Source organism: Channa argus, unplaced genomic scaffold (genome assembly GCF_033026475.1).
Source record: "Channa argus isolate prfri unplaced genomic scaffold, Channa argus male v1.0 Contig104, whole genome shotgun sequence".
In the NCBI taxonomy this organism is placed as follows: domain Eukaryota; kingdom Metazoa; phylum Chordata; class Actinopteri; order Anabantiformes; family Channidae; genus Channa; species Channa argus.
Window position 1 is genome coordinate 72,721 of NW_027125323.1, and position 21,482 is coordinate 94,202.

General features: G+C 38.7%; 1 pseudogene; it reads right to left on the minus strand.

The window, feature by feature from the left end:
- Positions 1-16,086: 16,086 nt before the first annotated feature.
- LOC137121280 (5S ribosomal RNA) lies at positions 16,087-16,205 on the minus strand (annotated as a pseudogene).
- Positions 16,206-21,482: the final 5,277 nt, after the last annotated feature.

Genomic DNA, 21,482 nt, shown 5'->3' on the forward strand with positions numbered 1-21,482 from the left:
TTTAGCCAGAAATCAAGAGTGTAAGTTTTTATGCGCTTAAAAGCATTTTCAGGCCGAATGAGCAAATATGCTTGTTTCTGCCAAATGCAGCAAAATACTGAAAGGAAAGTGGGTTTGCCTTCATATTTGACCCAGAACAACTCAGTTCAGCATGGAAATATCATTGCTACAGCTTTTATTTAGCCAGAAATCAAAAGTGTAAGTTTTTATGTGCTTAAAAGCATCTTCAGGCCGAATGAGCTGATTTCTGCCAATTGCAGCAAAACACTCAAAGGAAAGTGGGTTTGCCTTCATATTTGAGCCAGAACAACTCAGTTCAGCATGGAAATATCATTGCAACAGCTTTTATTTAGCCAGAAATCAAGAGTGTAAGTTTTTATGCACTTAAAAGCATTTTCAGGCCGAATGAGCAAATATGCCTGTTTCTGCCAAATGCAGCAAAATACTGAAAGGAAAGTGGGTTTGCCTTCATATTTGACCCAGAACAACTCAGTTCAGCATGGAAATATCATTGCAACATATTTTATGTAGCCAGAAATCAAGAGTGGAAGTGTTTATGCGCTTAAAAGCATTTTCAGGCCGAATGTGCAAATATGCTTGTTTCTGCCAAATGCAACAAAATACTAAAAGGAAAGTGGGTTCGCCTTCATATTTGACCGCGAACAACTCAGTTCAGCATGGAAATATCATTGCAACAGGTTTTATTTAGCCAGAAATCAAGAGTGTAAGATTTTATGCGCTTAAAAGCATTTTCAGGCCTAATGAGCAAATATGCTTGTTTCTGCCAAATGTAGCAAATTACTGAAAGGAAAGTGGGTTTGCCTTCATATTTGACCCAGAACAACTCAGTTCAGCATGGAAATATCATTGCTACAGCTTTTATTTAGCCAGAAATCAAGAGTGTAAGTTTTTATGCGCTTAAAAGCAAATTCAGGCCTAATTAGCAAATATGCTTGTTTCTACCAAATGCAGCAAAATACTGAAAGGAAAGTGGGTTTGCCTTTATTTTTGACCCAGAACAACTCAGTTCAGCATGGAAATATCATTGCTACAGCTTTTATTTAGCCAGAAATCAAGAGTGTACGTTTTTATGCGCTTAAAAGCATTTTCAGGCCGAATGAGCTGATTTCTGCCAATTGCAGCAAAATACTGAAAGGAAAGTGGGTTTGCCTTCATATTTGACCCAGAACAACTCAGTTCAGCATAGAAATATCATGCAACAGCTTTTATTTATTCAGAAATCAAGAGTGTACGTTTTTATGCGCTTAAAAGCATTTTCAGGCCTAATGAGCAAATATGCTTGTTTCTGCCAAATGCAGCAAAATACTGAAAGGAAAGTGGGTTTGTCTTCATATTTGACCCAGAACAACTCAGTTCAGCATGGAAATATCATTGCTACAGCTTTTATTTAGCCAGAAATCAAGAGTGTAAGTTTTTATGCGCTTAAAAGCATTTTCAGGCCGAATGGCAAATATGCTTGTTTCTGCCAAATGCAACAAAATACTGAAAGGAAAGTGGGTTTGCCTTCATATTTGACACAGAACAACTCAGTTCATCATGGAAATATCATTGCAACAGCTTTTATTTAGCCAGAAATCAAGAGTGTAAGTTTTTATGCGCTTAAAAGCATTTTCAGGCCGAATGAGCTGATTTCTGCCAATTGCAGCAAAATACTGAAAGGAAAGTGGGTTTGCCTTCATATTTGACCCAGAACAACTCAGTTCAGCATCGCAATATCATAGCAACAGCTTTTATTTAGCCAGAAATCAAGAGTGTACGTTTTTATGCGCTTAAAAGCATTTTCAGGCCGAATGAGCAAATATGCTTGTTTCTGCCAAATGCAGCAAAATACTGAAAGGAAAGTGGGTTTGCCTTCATATTTGACCCAGAACAACTCAGTTCAGCATCGCAATATCATAGCAACAGCTTTTATTTAGCCAGAAATCAAGAGTGTACCTTTTTATGCGCTTAAAAGCATTGTCAGGCCGAATGAGCTGATTTCTGCCAATTGCAGCAAAATACTGAAAGGAAAGTGGGTTTGCCTTAATATTTGACCCAGAACAACTCAGTTCAGCATGGAAATATCATTGCTACAGCTTTTATTTAGCCAGAAATGAAGATTGTAAGTTTTTATGCGCTTAAAAGCATTTTCAGGCCGAATGAGATGATTTCTGCCAATTGCAGCAAAATACTGAAAGGAAAGTGGGTTTGCCTTCATATTTGACCCAGAACAACTCAGTTCAGCATGGAAATATCATTGCAACAGCTTTTATTTAGCCAGAAATCAAGAGTGTAAGTTTTTATGCGCTTAAAAGCATTTTCAGGCCGAATGAGCAAATATGCTTGTTTCTGCCAAATGCAGCAAAATACTGAAAGGAAAGTGGGTTTGCCTTTATTTTTGACCCAGAACAACTTAGTTCAGCATGGAAATATCATTGCTACAGCTTTTATTTAGCCAGAACTCAAGAGTGTAAGTTTTTATGCGCTTAAAAGCATTTTCAGGCCGAATGAGCTGATTTCTGCCAATTGCAGGAAAATACTGAAAGGAAAGTGGGTTTGCCTTCATATTTGAGCCAGAACAACTCAGTTCAGCATGGAAATATCATTGCAACAGCTTTTATTTAGCCAGAAATCAAGAGTGTAAGTTTTTATGCGCTTAAAAGCATTTTCAGGCCGAATGAGCTGATTTCTGCCAATTGCAGCAAAATACTGAAAGGAAAGTGGGTTTGCCTTCATATTTGACCCAGAACAACTCAGTTCAGCATCGCAATATCATAACAACAGCTTTTACTTAGCCAGAAATCAAGAGTGTAAGTTTTTATGCGCTTAAAATAATTTTCTGGCCGAATGAGCAAATATGCTGATTTCTGCCAATTGCAGGAAAATACTGAAAGGAAAGTGGGTTTGCCTTAATATTTGACCCAGAACAACTCAGTTCAGCATGGAAATATCATTGCTACAGCTTTTATTTAGCCAGAAATCAAGAGTGTAAGTTTTTATGCGCTTAAAAGCATTTTCAGGCCGAATGAGCAAATATGATTGTTTCTGCCAAATGCAGCAAAATACTCAAAGGAAAGTGGGTTTGCCTTCATATTTGACCCAGAACAACTCAGTTCAGCATGGAAATATCATTGCAACAGCTTTTATTTAGCCAGAAATCAAGAGTGTAAGTTTTTATGCGCTTAAAAGCATTTTCAGGCCGAATGAGCAAATATGCTTGTTTCTGCCAAATGCAGCAAAATACTGAAAGGAAAGTGGGTTTGCCTTCATATTTGACCCAGAACAACTCAGTTCAGCATGGAAATATCATTGCTACAGCTTTTATTTAGCCAGAAATCAAAAGTGTAAGTTTTTATGTGCTTAAAAGCATCTTCAGGCCGAATGAGCTGATTTCTGCCAATTGCAGCAAAACACTCAAAGGAAAGTGGGTTTGCCTTCATATTTGAGCCAGAACAACTCAGTTCAGCATGGAAATATCATTGCAACAGCTTTTATTTAGCCAGAAATCAAGAGTGTAAGTTTTTATGCACTTAAAAGCATTTTCAGGCCGAATGAGCAAATATGCCTGTTTCTGCCAAATGCAGCAAAATACTGAAAGGAAAGTGGGTTTGCCTTCATATTTGACCCAGAACAACTCAGTTCAGCATGGAAATATCATTGCAACATATTTTATGTAGCCAGAAATCAAGAGTGGAAGTGTTTATGCGCTTAAAAGCATTTTCAGGCCGAATGTGCAAATATGCTTGTTTCTGCCAAATGCAACAAAATACTAAAAGGAAAGTGGGTTCGCCTTCATATTTGACCGCGAACAACTCAGTTCAGCATGGAAATATCATTGCAACAGGTTTTATTTAGCCAGAAATCAAGAGTGTAAGATTTTATGCGCTTAAAAGCATTTTCAGGCCTAATGAGCAAATATGCTTGTTTCTGCCAAATATAGCAAATTACTGAAAGGAAAGTGGGTTTGCCTTCATATTTGACCCAGAACAACTCAGTTCAGCATGGAAATATCATTGCTACAGCTTTTATTTAGCCAGAAATCAAGAGTGTAAGTTTTTATGCGCTTAAAAGCAAATTCAGGCCTAATTAGCAAATATGCTTGTTTCTACCAAATGCAGCAAAATACTGAAAGGAAAGTGGGTTTGCCTTTATTTTTGACCCAGAACAACTCAGTTCAGCATGGAAATATCATTGCTACAGCTTTTATTTAGCCAGAAATCAAGAGTGTACGTTTTTATGCGCTTAAAAGCATTTTCAGGCCGAATGAGCTGATTTCTGCCAATTGCAGCAAAATACTGAAAGGAAAGTGGGTTTGCCTTCATATTTGACCCAGAACAACTCAGTTCAGCATAGAAATATCATGCAACAGCTTTTATTTATTCAGAAATCAAGAGTGTACGTTTTTATGCGCTTAAAAGCATTTTCAGGCCTAATGAGCAAATATGCTTGTTTCTGCCAAATGCAGCAAAATACTGAAAGGAAAGTGGGTTTGTCTTCATATTTGACCCAGAACAACTCAGTTCAGCATGGAAATATCATTGCTACAGCTTTTATTTAGCCAGAAATCAAGAGTGTAAGTTTTTATGCGCTTAAAAGCATTTTCAGGCCGAATGGCAAATATGCTTGTTTCTGCCAAATGCAACAAAATACTGAAAGGAAAGTGGGTTTGCCTTCATATTTGACACAGAACAACTCAGTTCATCATGGAAATATCATTGCAACAGCTTTTATTTAGCCAGAAATCAAGAGTGTAAGTTTTTATGCGCTTAAAAGCATTTTCAGGCCGAATGAGCTGATTTCTGCCAATTGCAGCAAAATACTGAAAGGAAAGTGGGTTTGCCTTCATATTTGACCCAGAACAACTCAGTTCAGCATCGCAATATCATAGCAACAGCTTTTATTTAGCCAGAAATCAAGAGTGTACGTTTTTATGCGCTTAAAAGCATTTTCAGGCCGAATGAGCAAATATGCTTGTTTCTGCCAAATGCAGCAAAATACTGAAAGGAAAGTGGGTTTGCCTTCATATTTGACCCAGAACAACTCAGTTCAGCATCGCAATATCATAGCAACAGCTTTTATTTAGCCAGAAATCAAGAGTGTACCTTTTTATGCGCTTAAAAGCATTGTCAGGCCGAATGAGCTGATTTCTGCCAATTGCAGCAAAATACTGAAAGGAAAGTGGGTTTGCCTTAATATTTGACCCAGAACAACTCAGTTCAGCATGGAAATATCATTGCAACAGCTTTTATTTAGCCAGAAATCAAGAGTGTAAGTTTTTATGCGCTTAAAAGCATTTTCAGGCCGAATGAGCAAATATGCTTGTTTCTGCCAAATGCAGCAAAATACTGAAAGGAAAGTGGGTTTCCCTTCATATTTGACCCAGAACAACTCAGTTCAGCATGGAAATATCATTGCTACAGCTTTTATTTAGCCAGAAATCAAAAGTGTAAGTTTTTATGTGCTTAAAAGCATCTTCAGGCCGAATGAGCTGATTTCTGCCAATTGCAGCAAAACACTCAAAGGAAAGTGGGTTTGCCTTCATATTTGAGCCAGAACAACTCAGTTCAGCATGGAAATATCATACGAACATCTTTTATGTAGCCAGAAATCAAGAGTGAAAGTTTTTATGCGCTTAAAAGCATTTTCAGGCCGAATGAGCAAATATGCTTGTTTCTGCCAAATGCAGCAAAATACTGAAAGGAAAGTGGGTTTGCCTTCATATTTGACCCAGAACAACTCAGTTCAGCATGGAAATATCATCGCAACATCTTTTATGTAGCCAGAAATCAAGAGTGTAAGTTTTTATGTGCTTAAAAGCATTTTCAGGCCGAATGAGCTGATTTCTGCCAATTGCAGCAAAACACTCAAAGGAAAGTGGGTTTGCCTTTATTTTTGACCCAGAACAACTCAGTTCAGCATGGAAATATCATTGCTACAGCTTTTATTTAGCCAGAAATCAAAAGTGTAAGTTTTTATGTGCTTAAAAGCATCTTCAGGCCGAATGAGCTGATTTCTGCCAATTGCAGCAAAACACTCAAAGGAAAGTGGGTTTGCCTTCATATTTGAGCCAGAACAACTCAGTTCAGCATGGAAATATCATCGCAACAGCTTTTATTTAGCCAGAAATCAAGAGTGTAAGTTTTTATGTGCTTAAAAGCATTTTCAGGCCGAATGAGATGATTTCTGCCAATTGCAGCAAAATACTGAAAGGAAAGTGGGTTTGCCTTCATATTTGACCCAGAACAACTCAGTTCAGCATGGAAATATCATTGCAACAGCTTTTATTTAGCCAGAAATCAAGAGTGTAAGTTTTTATGCGCTTAAAAGCATTTTCAGGCCGAATGAGCAAATATGATTGTTTCTGCCAAATGCAGAAAAATACTAAAAGGAAAGTGGGTTTGCCTTCATTTTTGACCCAGAACAACTCAGTTCAGCATGGAAATATCATTGCAACAGCTTTTATTTAGACATAAATCAAGAGTGTACGTTTTTATGCGCTTAAAAGCATTTTCAGGCCGAATGAGCTGATTTCTGCCAATTGCAGCAAAATACTGAAAGGAAAGTGGGTTTGCCTTCATATTTGACCCAGAACAACTCAGTTCAGCATGGAAATATCATTGCAACAGCTTTTATTTAGCCAGAAATCAAGAGTGTACGTTTTTATGCGCTTAAAAGCATTTTCAGGCCGAATGAGCTGATTTCTGCCAATTGCAGCAAAATACTGAAAGGAAAGTGGGTTTGCCTTCATATTTGACCCAGAACAACTCAGTTCAGCATAGAAATATCATGCAACAGCTTTTATTTATTCAGAAATCAAGAGTGTACGTTTTTATGCGCTTAAAAGCATTTTCAGGCCTAATGAGCAAATATGCTTGTTTCTGCCAAATGCAGCAAAATACTGAAAGGAAAGTGGGTTTGCCTTCATATTTGACCCAGAACAACTCAGTTCAGCATCGCAATATCATAACAACAGCTTTTACTTAGCCAGAAATCAAGAGTGTAAGTTTTTATGCGCTTAAAATAATTTTCTGGCCGAATGAGCAAATATGCTGATTTCTGCCAATTGCAGGAAAATACTGAAAGGAAAGTGGGTTTGCCTTAATATTTGACCCAGAACAACTCAGTTCAGCATGGAAATATCATTGCTACAGCTTTTATTTAGCCAGAAATCAAGAGTGTAAGTTTTTATGCGCTTAAAAGCAAATTCAGGCCTAATTAGCAAATATGCTTGTTTCTACCAAATGCAGCAAAATACTGAAAGGAAAGTGGGTTTGCCTTTATTTTTGACCCAGAACAACTCAGTTCAGCATGGAAATATCATTGCTACAGCTTTTATTTAGCCAGAAATCAAGAGTGTACGTTTTTATGCGCTTAAAAGCATTTTCAGGCCGAATGAGCTGATTTCTGCCAATTGCAGCAAAATACTGAAAGGAAAGTGGGTTTGGCTTTATATTTGACACAGAACAACTCAGTTCATCATGGAAATATCATTGCAACAGCTTTTATATAGCCAGAAATCAAGAGTGTAAGTTTTTATGCGCTTAAAAGCATTTTCAGGCCGAATGAGCTGATTTCTGCCAATTGCAGCAAAATACTGAAAGGAAAGTGGGTTTGCCTTCATATTTGACCCAGAACAACTCAGTTCAGCATGGAAATATCATTGCAACAGCTTTTATTTAGCCAGAAATCAAGAGTGTAAGTTTTTATGCGCTTAAAAGCATTTTCAGGCCAAATGAGCAAATATGATTGTTTCTGCCAAATGCAGAAAAATACTAAAAGGAAAGTGGGTTTGCCTTCATTTTTGACCCAGAACAACTCAGTTCAGCATGGAAATATCATTGCAACAGCTTTTATTTAGACAGAAATCAAGAGTGTACGTTTTTATGCGCTTAAAAGCATTTTCAGGCCGAATGAGCTGATTTCTGCCAATTGCAGCAAAATACTGAAAGGAAAGTGGGTTTGCCTTCATATTTGACCCAGAACAACTCAGTTCAGCATAGAAATATCATGCAACAGCTTTTATTTATTCAGAAATCAAGAGTGTACGTTTTTATGCGCTTAAAAGCATTTTCAGGCCTAATGAGCAAATATGCTTGTTTCTGCCAAATGCAGCAAAATACTGAAAGGAAAGTGGGTTTGTCTTCATATTTGACCCAGAACAACTCAGTTCAGCATGGAAATATCATTGCTACAGCTTTTATTTAGCCAGAAATCAAGAGTGTAAGTTTTTATGCGCTTAAAAGCAAATTCAGGCCTAATTAGCAAATATGCTTGTTTCTGCCAAATGCAGCAAAATACTGAAAGGAAAGTGGGTTTGCCTTTATTTTTGACCCAGAACAACTTAGTTCAGCATGGAAATATCATTGCTACAGCTTTTATTTAGCCAGAAATCAAGAGTGTAAGTTTTTATGCGCTTAAAAGCATTTTCAGGCCGAATGGCAAATATGCTTGTTTCTGCCAAATGCAACAAAATACTGAAAGGAAAGTGGGTTTGCCTTCATATTTGACACAGAACAACTCAGTTCATCATGGAAATATCATTGCAACAGCTTTTATTTAGCCAGAAATCAAGAGTGTAAGTTTTTATGCGCTTAAAAGCATTTTCAGGCCGAATGAGCTGATTTCTGCCAATTGCAGCAAACTACTGAAAGGAAAGTGGGTTTGCCTTCATATTTGACCCAGAACAACTCAGTTCAGCATCGCAATATCATAGCAACAGCTTTTATTTAGCCAGAAATCAAGAGTGTAAGTTTTTATGTGCTTAAAAGCATTTTCAGGCCGAATGAGCTGATTTCTGCCAATTGCAGCAAAACACTCAAAGGAAAGTGGGTTTGCCTTTATTTTTGACCCAGAACAACTCAGTTCAGCATGGAAATATCATTGCTACAGCTTTTATTTAGCCAGAAATCAAAAGTGTAAGTTTTTATGTGCTTAAAAGCATCTTCAGGCCGAATGAGCTGATTTCTGCCAATTGCAGCAAAACACTCAAAGGAAAGTGGGTTTGCCTTCATATTTGAGCCAGAACAACTCAGTTCAGCATGGAAATATCATCGCAACAGCTTTTATTTAGCCAGAAATCAAGAGTGTAAGTTTTTATGTGCTTAAAAGCATTTTCAGGCCGAATGAGCTTGTTTCTGCCAAATGCAGCAAAATACTGAAAGGAAAGTGGGTTTGGCTTTATATTTGACACAGAACAACTCAGTTCATCATGGAAATATCATTGCAACAGCTTTTATTTAGCCAGAAATCAAGAGTGTAAGTTTTTATGCGCTTAAAAGCATTTTCAGGCCGAATGAGATGATTTCTGCCAATTGCAGCAAAATACTGAAAGGAAAGTGGGTTTGCCTTCATATTTGACCCAGAACAACTCAGTTCAGCATGGAAATATCATTGCAACAGCTTTTATTTAGCCAGAAATCAAGAGTGTAAGTTTTTATGCGCTTAAAAGCATTTTCAGGCCGAATGAGCAAATATGCTTGTTTCTGCCAAATGCAGCAAAATACTGAAAGGAAAGTGGGTTTGCCTTTATTTTTGACCCAGAACAACTTAGTTCAGCATGGAAATATCATTGCTACAGCTTTTATTTAGCCAGAACTCAAGAGTGTAAGTTTTTATGCGCTTAAAAGCATTTTCAGGCCGAATGAGCTGATTTCTGCCAATTGCAGGAAAATACTGAAAGGAAAGTGGGTTTGCCTTCATATTTGAGCCAGAACAACTCAGTTCAGCATGGAAATATCATTGCAACAGCTTTTATTTAGCCAGAAATCAAGAGTGTAAGTTTTTATGCGCTTAAAAGCATTTTCAGGCCGAATGAGCTGATTTCTGCCAATTGCAGCAAAATACTGAAAGGAAAGTGGGTTTGCCTTCATATTTGACCCAGAACAACTCAGTTCAGCATCGCAATATCATAACAACAGCTTTTACTTAGCCAGAAATCAAGAGTGTAAGTTTTTATGCGCTTAAAATAATTTTCTGGCCGAATGAGCAAATATGCTGATTTCTGCCAATTGCAGGAAAATACTGAAAGGAAAGTGGGTTTGCCTTAATATTTGACCCAGAACAACTCAGTTCAGCATGGAAATATCATTGCTACAGCTTTTATTTAGCCAGAAATCAAGAGTGTAAGTTTTTATGCGCTTAAAAGCATTTTCAGGCCGAATGAGCAAATATGATTGTTTCTGCCAAATGCAGCAAAATACTCAAAGGAAAGTGGGTTTGCCTTCATATTTGACCCAGAACAACTCAGTTCAGCATGGAAATATCATTGCAACAGCTTTTATTTAGCCAGAAATCAAGAGTGTAAGTTTTTATGCGCTTAAAAGCATTTTCAGGCCGAATGAGCAAATATGCTTGTTTCTGCCAAATGCAGCAAAATACTGAAAGGAAAGTGGGTTTGCCTTCATATTTGACCCAGAACAACTCAGTTCAGCATGGAAATATCATTGCTACAGCTTTTATTTAGCCAGAAATCAAAAGTGTAAGTTTTTATGTGCTTAAAAGCATCTTCAGGCCGAATGAGCTGATTTCTGCCAATTGCAGCAAAACACTCAAAGGAAAGTGGGTTTGCCTTCATATTTGAGCCAGAACAACTCAGTTCAGCATGGAAATATCATTGCAACAGCTTTTATTTAGCCAGAAATCAAGAGTGTAAGTTTTTATGCACTTAAAAGCATTTTCAGGCCGAATGAGCAAATATGCCTGTTTCTGCCAAATGCAGCAAAATACTGAAAGGAAAGTGGGTTTGCCTTCATATTTGACCCAGAACAACTCAGTTCAGCATGGAAATATCATTGCAACATATTTTATGTAGCCAGAAATCAAGAGTGGAAGTGTTTATGCGCTTAAAAGCATTTTCAGGCCGAATGTGCAAATATGCTTGTTTCTGCCAAATGCAACAAAATACTAAAAGGAAAGTGGGTTCGCCTTCATATTTGACCGCGAACAACTCAGTTCAGCATGGAAATATCATTGCAACAGGTTTTATTTAGCCAGAAATCAAGAGTGTAAGATTTTATGCGCTTAAAAGCATTTTCAGGCCTAATGAGCAAATATGCTTGTTTCTGCCAAATGTAGCAAATTACTGAAAGGAAAGTGGGTTTGCCTTCATATTTGACCCAGAACAACTCAGTTCAGCATGGAAATATCATTGCTACAGCTTTTATTTAGCCAGAAATCAAGAGTGTAAGTTTTTATGCGCTTAAAAGCAAATTCAGGCCTAATTAGCAAATATGCTTGTTTCTACCAAATGCAGCAAAATACTGAAAGGAAAGTGGGTTTGCCTTTATTTTTGACCCAGAACAACTCAGTTCAGCATGGAAATATCATTGCTACAGCTTTTATTTAGCCAGAAATCAAGAGTGTACGTTTTTATGCGCTTAAAAGCATTTTCAGGCCGAATGAGCTGATTTCTGCCAATTGCAGCAAAATACTGAAAGGAAAGTGGGTTTGCCTTCATATTTGACCCAGAACAACTCAGTTCAGCATAGAAATATCATGCAACAGCTTTTATTTATTCAGAAATCAAGAGTGTACGTTTTTATGCGCTTAAAAGCATTTTCAGGCCTAATGAGCAAATATGCTTGTTTCTGCCAAATGCAGCAAAATACTGAAAGGAAAGTGGGTTTGTCTTCATATTTGACCCAGAACAACTCAGTTCAGCATGGAAATATCATTGCTACAGCTTTTATTTAGCCAGAAATCAAGAGTGTAAGTTTTTATGCGCTTAAAAGCATTTTCAGGCCGAATGGCAAATATGCTTGTTTCTGCCAAATGCAACAAAATACTGAAAGGAAAGTGGGTTTGCCTTCATATTTGACACAGAACAACTCAGTTCATCATGGAAATATCATTGCAACAGCTTTTATTTAGCCAGAAATCAAGAGTGTAAGTTTTTATGCGCTTAAAAGCATTTTCAGGCCGAATGAGCTGATTTCTGCCAATTGCAGCAAAATACTGAAAGGAAAGTGGGTTTGCCTTCATATTTGACCCAGAACAACTCAGTTCAGCATCGCAATATCATAGCAACAGCTTTTATTTAGCCAGAAATCAAGAGTGTACGTTTTTATGCGCTTAAAAGCATTTTCAGGCCGAATGAGCAAATATGCTTGTTTCTGCCAAATGCAGCAAAATACTGAAAGGAAAGTGGGTTTGCCTTCATATTTGACCCAGAACAACTCAGTTCAGCATCGCAATATCATAGCAACAGCTTTTATTTAGCCAGAAATCAAGAGTGTACCTTTTTATGCGCTTAAAAGCATTGTCAGGCCGAATGAGCTGATTTCTGCCAATTGCAGCAAAATACTGAAAGGAAAGTGGGTTTGCCTTAATATTTGACCCAGAACAACTCAGTTCAGCATGGAAATATCATTGCTACAGCTTTTATTTAGCCAGAAATGAAGATTGTAAGTTTTTATGCGCTTAAAAGCATTTTCAGGCCGAATGAGATGATTTCTGCCAATTGCAGCAAAATACTGAAAGGAAAGTGGGTTTGCCTTCATATTTGACCCAGAACAACTCAGTTCAGCATGGAAATATCATTGCAACAGCTTTTATTTAGCCAGAAATCAAGAGTGTAAGTTTTTATGCGCTTAAAAGCATTTTCAGGCCGAATGAGCAAATATGCTTGTTTCTGCCAAATGCAGCAAAATACTGAAAGGAAAGTGGGTTTGCCTTTATTTTTGACCCAGAACAACTTAGTTCAGCATGGAAATATCATTGCTACAGCTTTTATTTAGCCAGAACTCAAGAGTGTAAGTTTTTATGCGCTTAAAAGCATTTTCAGGCCGAATGAGCTGATTTCTGCCAATTGCAGGAAAATACTGAAAGGAAAGTGGGTTTGCCTTCATATTTGAGCCAGAACAACTCAGTTCAGCATGGAAATATCATTGCAACAGCTTTTATTTAGCCAGAAATCAAGAGTGTAAGTTTTTATGCGCTTAAAAGCATTTTCAGGCCGAATGAGCTGATTTCTGCCAATTGCAGCAAAATACTGAAAGGAAAGTGGGTTTGCCTTCATATTTGACCCAGAACAACTCAGTTCAGCATCGCAATATCATAACAACAGCTTTTACTTAGCCAGAAATCAAGAGTGTAAGTTTTTATGCGCTTAAAATAATTTTCTGGCCGAATGAGCAAATATGCTGATTTCTGCCAATTGCAGGAAAATACTGAAAGGAAAGTGGGTTTGCCTTAATATTTGACCCAGAACAACTCAGTTCAGCATGGAAATATCATTGCTACAGCTTTTATTTAGCCAGAAATCAAGAGTGTAAGTTTTTATGCGCTTAAAAGCATTTTCAGGCCGAATGAGCAAATATGATTGTTTCTGCCAAATGCAGCAAAATACTCAAAGGAAAGTGGGTTTGCCTTCATATTTGACCCAGAACAACTCAGTTCAGCATGGAAATATCATTGCAACAGCTTTTATTTAGCCAGAAATCAAGAGTGTAAGTTTTTATGCGCTTAAAAGCATTTTCAGGCCGAATGAGCAAATATGCTTGTTTCTGCCAAATGCAGCAAAATACTGAAAGGAAAGTGGGTTTGCCTTCATATTTGACCCAGAACAACTCAGTTCAGCATGGAAATATCATTGCTACAGCTTTTATTTAGCCAGAAATCAAAAGTGTAAGTTTTTATGTGCTTAAAAGCATCTTCAGGCCGAATGAGCTGATTTCTGCCAATTGCAGCAAAACACTCAAAGGAAAGTGGGTTTGCCTTCATATTTGAGCCAGAACAACTCAGTTCAGCATGGAAATATCATTGCAACAGCTTTTATTTAGCCAGAAATCAAGAGTGTAAGTTTTTATGCACTTAAAAGCATTTTCAGGCCGAATGAGCAAATATGCCTGTTTCTGCCAAATGCAGCAAAATACTGAAAGGAAAGTGGGTTTGCCTTCATATTTGACCCAGAACAACTCAGTTCAGCATGGAAATATCATTGCAACATATTTTATGTAGCCAGAAATCAAGAGTGGAAGTGTTTATGCGCTTAAAAGCATTTTCAGGCCGAATGTGCAAATATGCTTGTTTCTGCCAAATGCAACAAAATACTAAAAGGAAAGTGGGTTCGCCTTCATATTTGACCGCGAACAACTCAGTTCAGCATGGAAATATCATTGCAACAGGTTTTATTTAGCCAGAAATCAAGAGTGTAAGATTTTATGCGCTTAAAAGCATTTTCAGGCCTAATGAGCAAATATGCTTGTTTCTGCCAAATGTAGCAAATTACTGAAAGGAAAGTGGGTTTGCCTTCATATTTGACCCAGAACAACTCAGTTCAGCATGGAAATATCATTGCTACAGCTTTTATTTAGCCAGAAATCAAGAGTGTAAGTTTTTATGCGCTTAAAAGCAAATTCAGGCCTAATTAGCAAATATGCTTGTTTCTACCAAATGCAGCAAAATACTGAAAGGAAAGTGGGTTTGCCTTTATTTTTGACCCAGAACAACTCAGTTCAGCATGGAAATATCATTGCTACAGCTTTTATTTAGCCAGAAATCAAGAGTGTACGTTTTTATGCGCTTAAAAGCATTTTCAGGCCGAATGAGCTGATTTCTGCCAATTGCAGCAAAATACTGAAAGGAAAGTGGGTTTGCCTTCATATTTGACCCAGAACAACTCAGTTCAGCATAGAAATATCATGCAACAGCTTTTATTTATTCAGAAATCAAGAGTGTACGTTTTTATGCGCTTAAAAGCATTTTCAGGCCTAATGAGCAAATATGCTTGTTTCTGCCAAATGCAGCAAAATACTGAAAGGAAAGTGGGTTTGTCTTCATATTTGACCCAGAACAACTCAGTTCAGCATGGAAATATCATTGCTACAGCTTTTATTTAGCCAGAAATCAAGAGTGTAAGTTTTTATGCGCTTAAAAGCATTTTCAGGCCGAATGGCAAATATGCTTGTTTCTGCCAAATGCAACAAAATACTGAAAGGAAAGTGGGTTTGCCTTCATATTTGACACAGAACAACTCAGTTCATCATGGAAATATCATTGCAACAGCTTTTATTTAGCCAGAAATCAAGAGTGTAAGTTTTTATGCGCTTAAAAGCATTTTCAGGCCGAATGAGCTGATTTCTGCCAATTGCAGCAAAATACTGAAAGGAAAGTGGGTTTGCCTTCATATTTGACCCAGAACAACTCAGTTCAGCATCGCAATATCATAGCAACAGCTTTTATTTAGCCAGAAATCAAGAGTGTACGTTTTTATGCGCTTAAAAGCATTTTCAGGCCGAATGAGCAAATATGCTTGTTTCTGCCAAATGCAGCAAAATACTGAAAGGAAAGTGGGTTTGCCTTCATATTTGACCCAGAACAACTCAGTTCAGCATCGCAATATCATAGCAACAGCTTTTATTTAGCCAGAAATCAAGAGTGTACCTTTTTATGCGCTTAAAAGCATTGTCAGGCCGAATGAGCTGATTTCTGCCAATTGCAGCAAAATACTGAAAGGAAAGTGGGTTTGCCTTAATATTTGACCCAGAACAACTCAGTTCAGCATGGAAATATCATTGCAACAGCTTTTATTTAGCCAGAAATCAAGAGTGTAAGTTTTTATTCCCTTAAAAGCATTTTCAGGCCGAATGAGCTGATTTCTGCCAATTGCAGCAAAATACTGAAAGGAAAGTGGGTTTGCCTTCATATTTGACCCAGAACAACTCAGTTCAGCATGGAAATATCATTGCTACAGCTTTTATTTAGCCAGAAATCAAGAGTGTAAGTTTTTATGCGCTTAAAAGCACTTTCAGGCCGAATGGCAAATATGCTTGTTTCTGCCAAATGCAGCAAAATACTGAAAGGAAAGTGGGTTTGCCTTCATATTTGACCCAGAACAACTCAGTTCAGCATGGAAATATCATTGCAACAGCTGGAGAAGTGGAAAGCATGACACTCGCTAAGAAGAAGATAAATGTGGCAAAGTACTAAAACGGTACTGGTCTAGTAGTAAAGAAGCACGATGGTTGACAAACCAATAAAGTAGCAAAACAGCAATGAAAAAACAAAATTTGATGAAAATATAGAACAATTTCTATGAATAAATAGGCAGTAGCACCAGCTTGTGCTGCCCGTAAACCCAATCAAAAAAGCTTACAGCACCTGGAATTCCCAGGCGGTCTTCCTACCAAGTACTAACAAGGCCCGGCCCTATTTGGCTGCCGAGATCGGACGAGATCGGGCGCTCAGAGAGCGGTGTGGCCGTAAGCTGCATTTGACATCATCAACAGCTCTTAAAAACGCTGGAGAAGCAGAATGCATGACACTTGCTAAGAAGAAAATAAATGTGGCAAAGTACTATAACTGTACTGGTCTGTTACGCCCCTGTCTAGGGGGTCAGGGTGCAACATACAAAGATAAATTAGCATGTTCCCTCTCCGATCCCCAAACCAAAATCCAGGATCGAGATGTTCCAACAGACTGATATTTATTTTAAACGAAAAAGTGTCAAACAAAACATGACACTACAACTCAGGGCGAACCAAGGCCAACATAATAAACAAAATAAGCCATTTCCCACAGAAAGTGCTAGCTAGCCTGATTGAAATAAACAAACCAAAAGACAGTCGCTAACCCTAACTCCCTAATGTGAAAACAGTCCAAAGAAAATGGCAGTTCACCCCTACAGATTTAATACTATTTACAAAATATACAATTTATAAACAAATCCACGGCACAAAACCTAACAATTCAAAAATGCTAAATAAGGTTTGGAAACCAAGAACAGCAAACAGGTGCTGATGCCAGAAAGAGCCTCGCTAGCTGTTGGGAACCGTACTTTTAAAACTCCAGGAAGTGTAGGATGCACCAATCAGCTTCCTGCACTGCCCCCCAATCTGGCCAATCAGGCAGGGCACCTATAAGAACAACTAAATAAAAACAACACATATGGCCAGGACCGTAACATGGTCTACTAGTAATGAAGCACGATGATTGACAAACCAATAAAGTAGCAAAACAGCAATGAAAAAACAAAATTTGATGAAAATATAGAACAATTTCTATGAATAAATAGGCAGTAACACCAGCTTGTGCTGCCCGTAAACCCAAGCAAAGAAGCTTACAGCACGTGGTATTCCCAGGCGGTCTTCCTACCAAGTACTAACAAGGCCCGGCCCTATTTTCTGCCGAGATCGGCCGAGATCGGGCGCTTCTTTTTTTTTTTTTTTTTAATCTTTTTATTATCAAAAATACACTTTACAAAACGAAATTAGGTATATACAGAGATAAGTAAACAAAACATTACATCCATAGGCCTTTCAACTAAATTAAACAACTTAAAGCAAGATCTATTTCTCTAATGTAAATACATATATTTATAAATATAGGGGGATAACCATAACCACACATTGTAAACCTGTCATATATCTATCTATCTATATATATCTATATATCTATATATCTATATATCTATATATATATATATATATATAGATATATATATACACCCATACTTTTACACACATATACCTCTCTATATACATCCATATCTATATATATACATATATACATACAAACATATATACAAACACACACACACATACATTATACACATATACATTCATATACACATACACATACCCATATATATATATATTTATATATATATATATACACACACACACATACATACATACAAATACATATACAATAATAGGTCAATAAAATTCACCCAAAATCAAAGTGCAATCTACCCTCCCCATCTAACACACATAAATCATTTTTTACCCCCCATTTAATGAGAAACCCCTCATTATCAACCGAAAACAGAATACTCAAATAATGTGACACCATATTTTGAAAAATCAACACCCTCTTCATCTTTTTCCCTTCATACAATGCATAATTCCTGGCTATATACACAACATGACGAGCTACACTCAACAAGAAATTCACCAACCCCACATTTATTTTTGTATGTCCCTTGTCTAACCCAAAACACCACACCCAATCCCATGCCTCACCTTCCAAACCAGTCACCTTACACTTATTTCTTAATAAACTTTTTACCCAATTCCTGAATTTTTGTGTGACCGCACAGCACAACAACAAGTGATTAAAATCCTCATCCTCCATCCCGCAGACCGCACATGTTCTCACATATGTGTGCTTACTGATCTGGTGTAGGACGACAGAGACAAGCACTCTCCTGTGACGCAGTCTGAAATTTGTATTAGCTATCGCAGGGGGGAGCCATTTATCATGCATATTAGTCCAGATTGTAGAAGTGGGTCGGGTAGGGAACACATGCGACCATGAGGAGTTTGCTGTGGGCTGTTTGAATATCTTGTCAATTAGAACCTTGTACCAAAATTTTGACTGTAAATCTTTGAAATCCCTATTTTTGAGATCACAGGAGAGTGAAAAATCAATTCTGCCATCCCCCACCAGCTCACCATCTGCTTCCTGCAACTTCTCCCTCCATTCCAGTGGCATTCTCTGACAGATATCTGTACAGAAATGTAACACCTTGGCCCATCTGATGTTCACACCTGTCCTTCTTACTTTTTTAAGGACTTCCAGAGGGTTTAAGGCCCCTGTCTGGTCCAGAACATCCCCAATTTGGTGAAACACCCCATTTAAGGCCCCCCGGCTAACCAGGAATCTCTCCCGGCCACCGAGACGCGGGTTACCAAAGATTGGTTGCTTAAGTACATCTACTTTCGAAATCAATTTGCACTCTAGATGTGGCAAGACCTGAACCCACGCCTCAGCGGCCTCCTGGAAAAGTGGGTCTGCATCTGCCACAGGCCGTGCCAGCGCACTGCTGCATAAATTGTACTCCCCACACGCACCCCTCCTCCTTATCTCTGCGTCCAAGTAGTCCTTCCAAATATAATCTGTCTTATCATATAGCCATTTTTTAAAAAGTTTCAGTCTTAAAGATATTAATTTGGTTTTCAAATCACAGAGATTCAAACCCCCTTTTGCGTATGGCCCAACTAGTGTCTTGTGAGCAATAGTGAAGGCCTTGCCTTTCCACAAGAAACCACTGATAGCGCTGCACAGCCCGGACAGTACATCGCCCGGCAGGTGACAGACCTGCATGGCATAGACCAGCCCCGGCACTATTATGGAGTTTATAATGACCACTCTTCCCTTCAGCCCAAGACCTCTCATCTTCCACAGCCCAAGCCTGGACCTACACCACGCGAGCCTCTCCTCCCAGGTTTTGCGGACGCTGACCAGCGGCTGAGGACAAATATATATCCCAAGTAGCTTGACCTCAGTCTCACCCCTTTTAAAATTCAGACCCACATCCCCTAGAGCAGACCCGGGCCCACAAATAAGGCTGGATTTCTCCCTATTAACTCGCGCTCCCGCCGCCTGCTCATATGCTTCAAGGTGCTTTAGCACCTGTTGTAAACTCTCACCATCCTTAACCATAATACTTATATCATCCGCATACTGAGCTATTTTGAACTCATTACCTTTGGGAGATGTTATCCCCTTGATAAGCGGATCGGTTATAATGGATTGTGCAAGAGGCTCTGCTACAATTGCATATAGCATAGCAGACAGCGGACATCCCTGCCTTACTGATCTCTCTAGGGGGAAAGGATCTGTTAAGAGGCCGTTACATTTCACGACACTAGTAGCCCGGCTGTACAACAACTTCACCCATTCTCGAAAAATTGGGCCGAACCCAAAAACCCCCAGACATCCAAAGAGAAACTCATGACTGACCCTGTCAAATGCCTTCTCCAAGTCAACACTGAGGTATATGCCCCCTGTCATCATTAGATTTTCAAAAGACAACTTTGTTGACAGGATGCAGTCAGCAATATCCCTCCCAGGAATACTGTAAGTCTGGGTAGGCCCAATTATCGAGCCGATCACTCCTTTGAGCCTAAAACCCAGTACCTTAGTCAGGATCTTATAGTCAGTGTTGAGCAGGCTAATTGGTCTATAGTTTGCTAGGTCAGATTTTTCCCCTTTATTTTTATACACTAGAGTGATCACTCCCCTCATGAAGGACTCTGCGCACCTGCCCTCCTCCTGTATGGCCAAAAACAGTCTGCAGAGGACAGGGGCAAGCAGGTAACTGAAATGCTGATAGAATTCAGCTTAGAGACCGTCCGAACCTGGGCTCCTTGATGTATTCAGGGCTAAGATTGCCTCTTTCACTTCTTCCAGCTGGATGTTTTCATCACACAAAGCCGCATCCTCGTGACTGAGGGAGCAGCTAATTTTCCCAAGTACTTGATTTAACTTTATCTGTGATATCTTTTGCCTACTAAACAAATTGGAATAGAAATCTTGCACGGTTTGTAAAATATCCACTGAATCAGTATGTGTGTTACCCTCCGAGTCCTTTATTTCAGAAATATATGTTTTGGTCTGTTTCCTCTTTTCCAAACCCAGAAAAAATGCAGTACAGCGCTCACCTTTCAACATATGCTGCGCTTTGCTGCGGATCATTGCACCCCCGCATTTTCTCTCATCCAGCTGTCTCAACTGCTCCCTCCGCACAAGATACGTCTCCAACGGATGTCCACACCCAGCCTCAACCAACTCAAGCTCCTTTTTCAGGCGGTCCCTCAGCTCATCCTCCTCTCTTTTCTCTCTTTGTCTTTTCTCTCTGCTCAATGCGATGCAGCGCTTCTTGATTTTTAACTTAGTGCGCTCCCACCACTCAATGATGTCAACCACAAACTCACTTTGATCACATAGAGCAGAGAGAAAAGACTCCATTTTTGCTCTAAAAAATCCATCCTCTAAGAGGCTTGAATTAAAGCACCACAAGCCCCCATTCCTCTGCACCCTGCCCTCCCCTAGAGCCACTCTCAGAGAGGCATGATCACTCCAAGTGCAAAACTCATATTTACAGTTATTTAAAACCGTAACCAAACCTGACGCTAGCAAGCACAAATCTATTCTAGATTGTTTCAGCCTGCCCAACACCACTTGCCTGCGCGAATACGCACGGGTACCGGGGTTCAGTACTCTCCATGCATCCATCAAGTCACACTCTTCCATCCATTCAAACACAGCCGACCTACTAGTGTCATTCTTAAATTTATTGTTGACACCCACATCTATCCTAGCCAGTGTCACATTCCAGTCCCCTATCACCACCGAGCGATCATCTGTCCATCTTTTACAGCGCCTGAAAAAAACCCTCCTCTCTCCTTCCCTATTTGGCCCATATAAATTCACAATTCTATATCTCTGACTCTGTTCAATTACATCAATCACCAGTAGCCTTCCCTGATCATCCTTAGAAATTTGCAGGACACTCTCAAACAATCCAGGCTTTACAAAGATTGCTACCCCTGCAGTTTTGTCTGGGGAGAGAGAATAAAAAAGATCCCCTCTCCAAAAGCACTTTATGCTTTTTATTGTCTCAGAGGTCCACCTGCATTCCTGGACGCACAGGTTGTCACACAGCATTTTCCCGCAAAGCTGTTCAATTTTCTCAATGTTTTTAAGACCATTCAAATTTTGAGAGAGAAGCAGCATTCCCAGAAAAAAAACTAAAATCG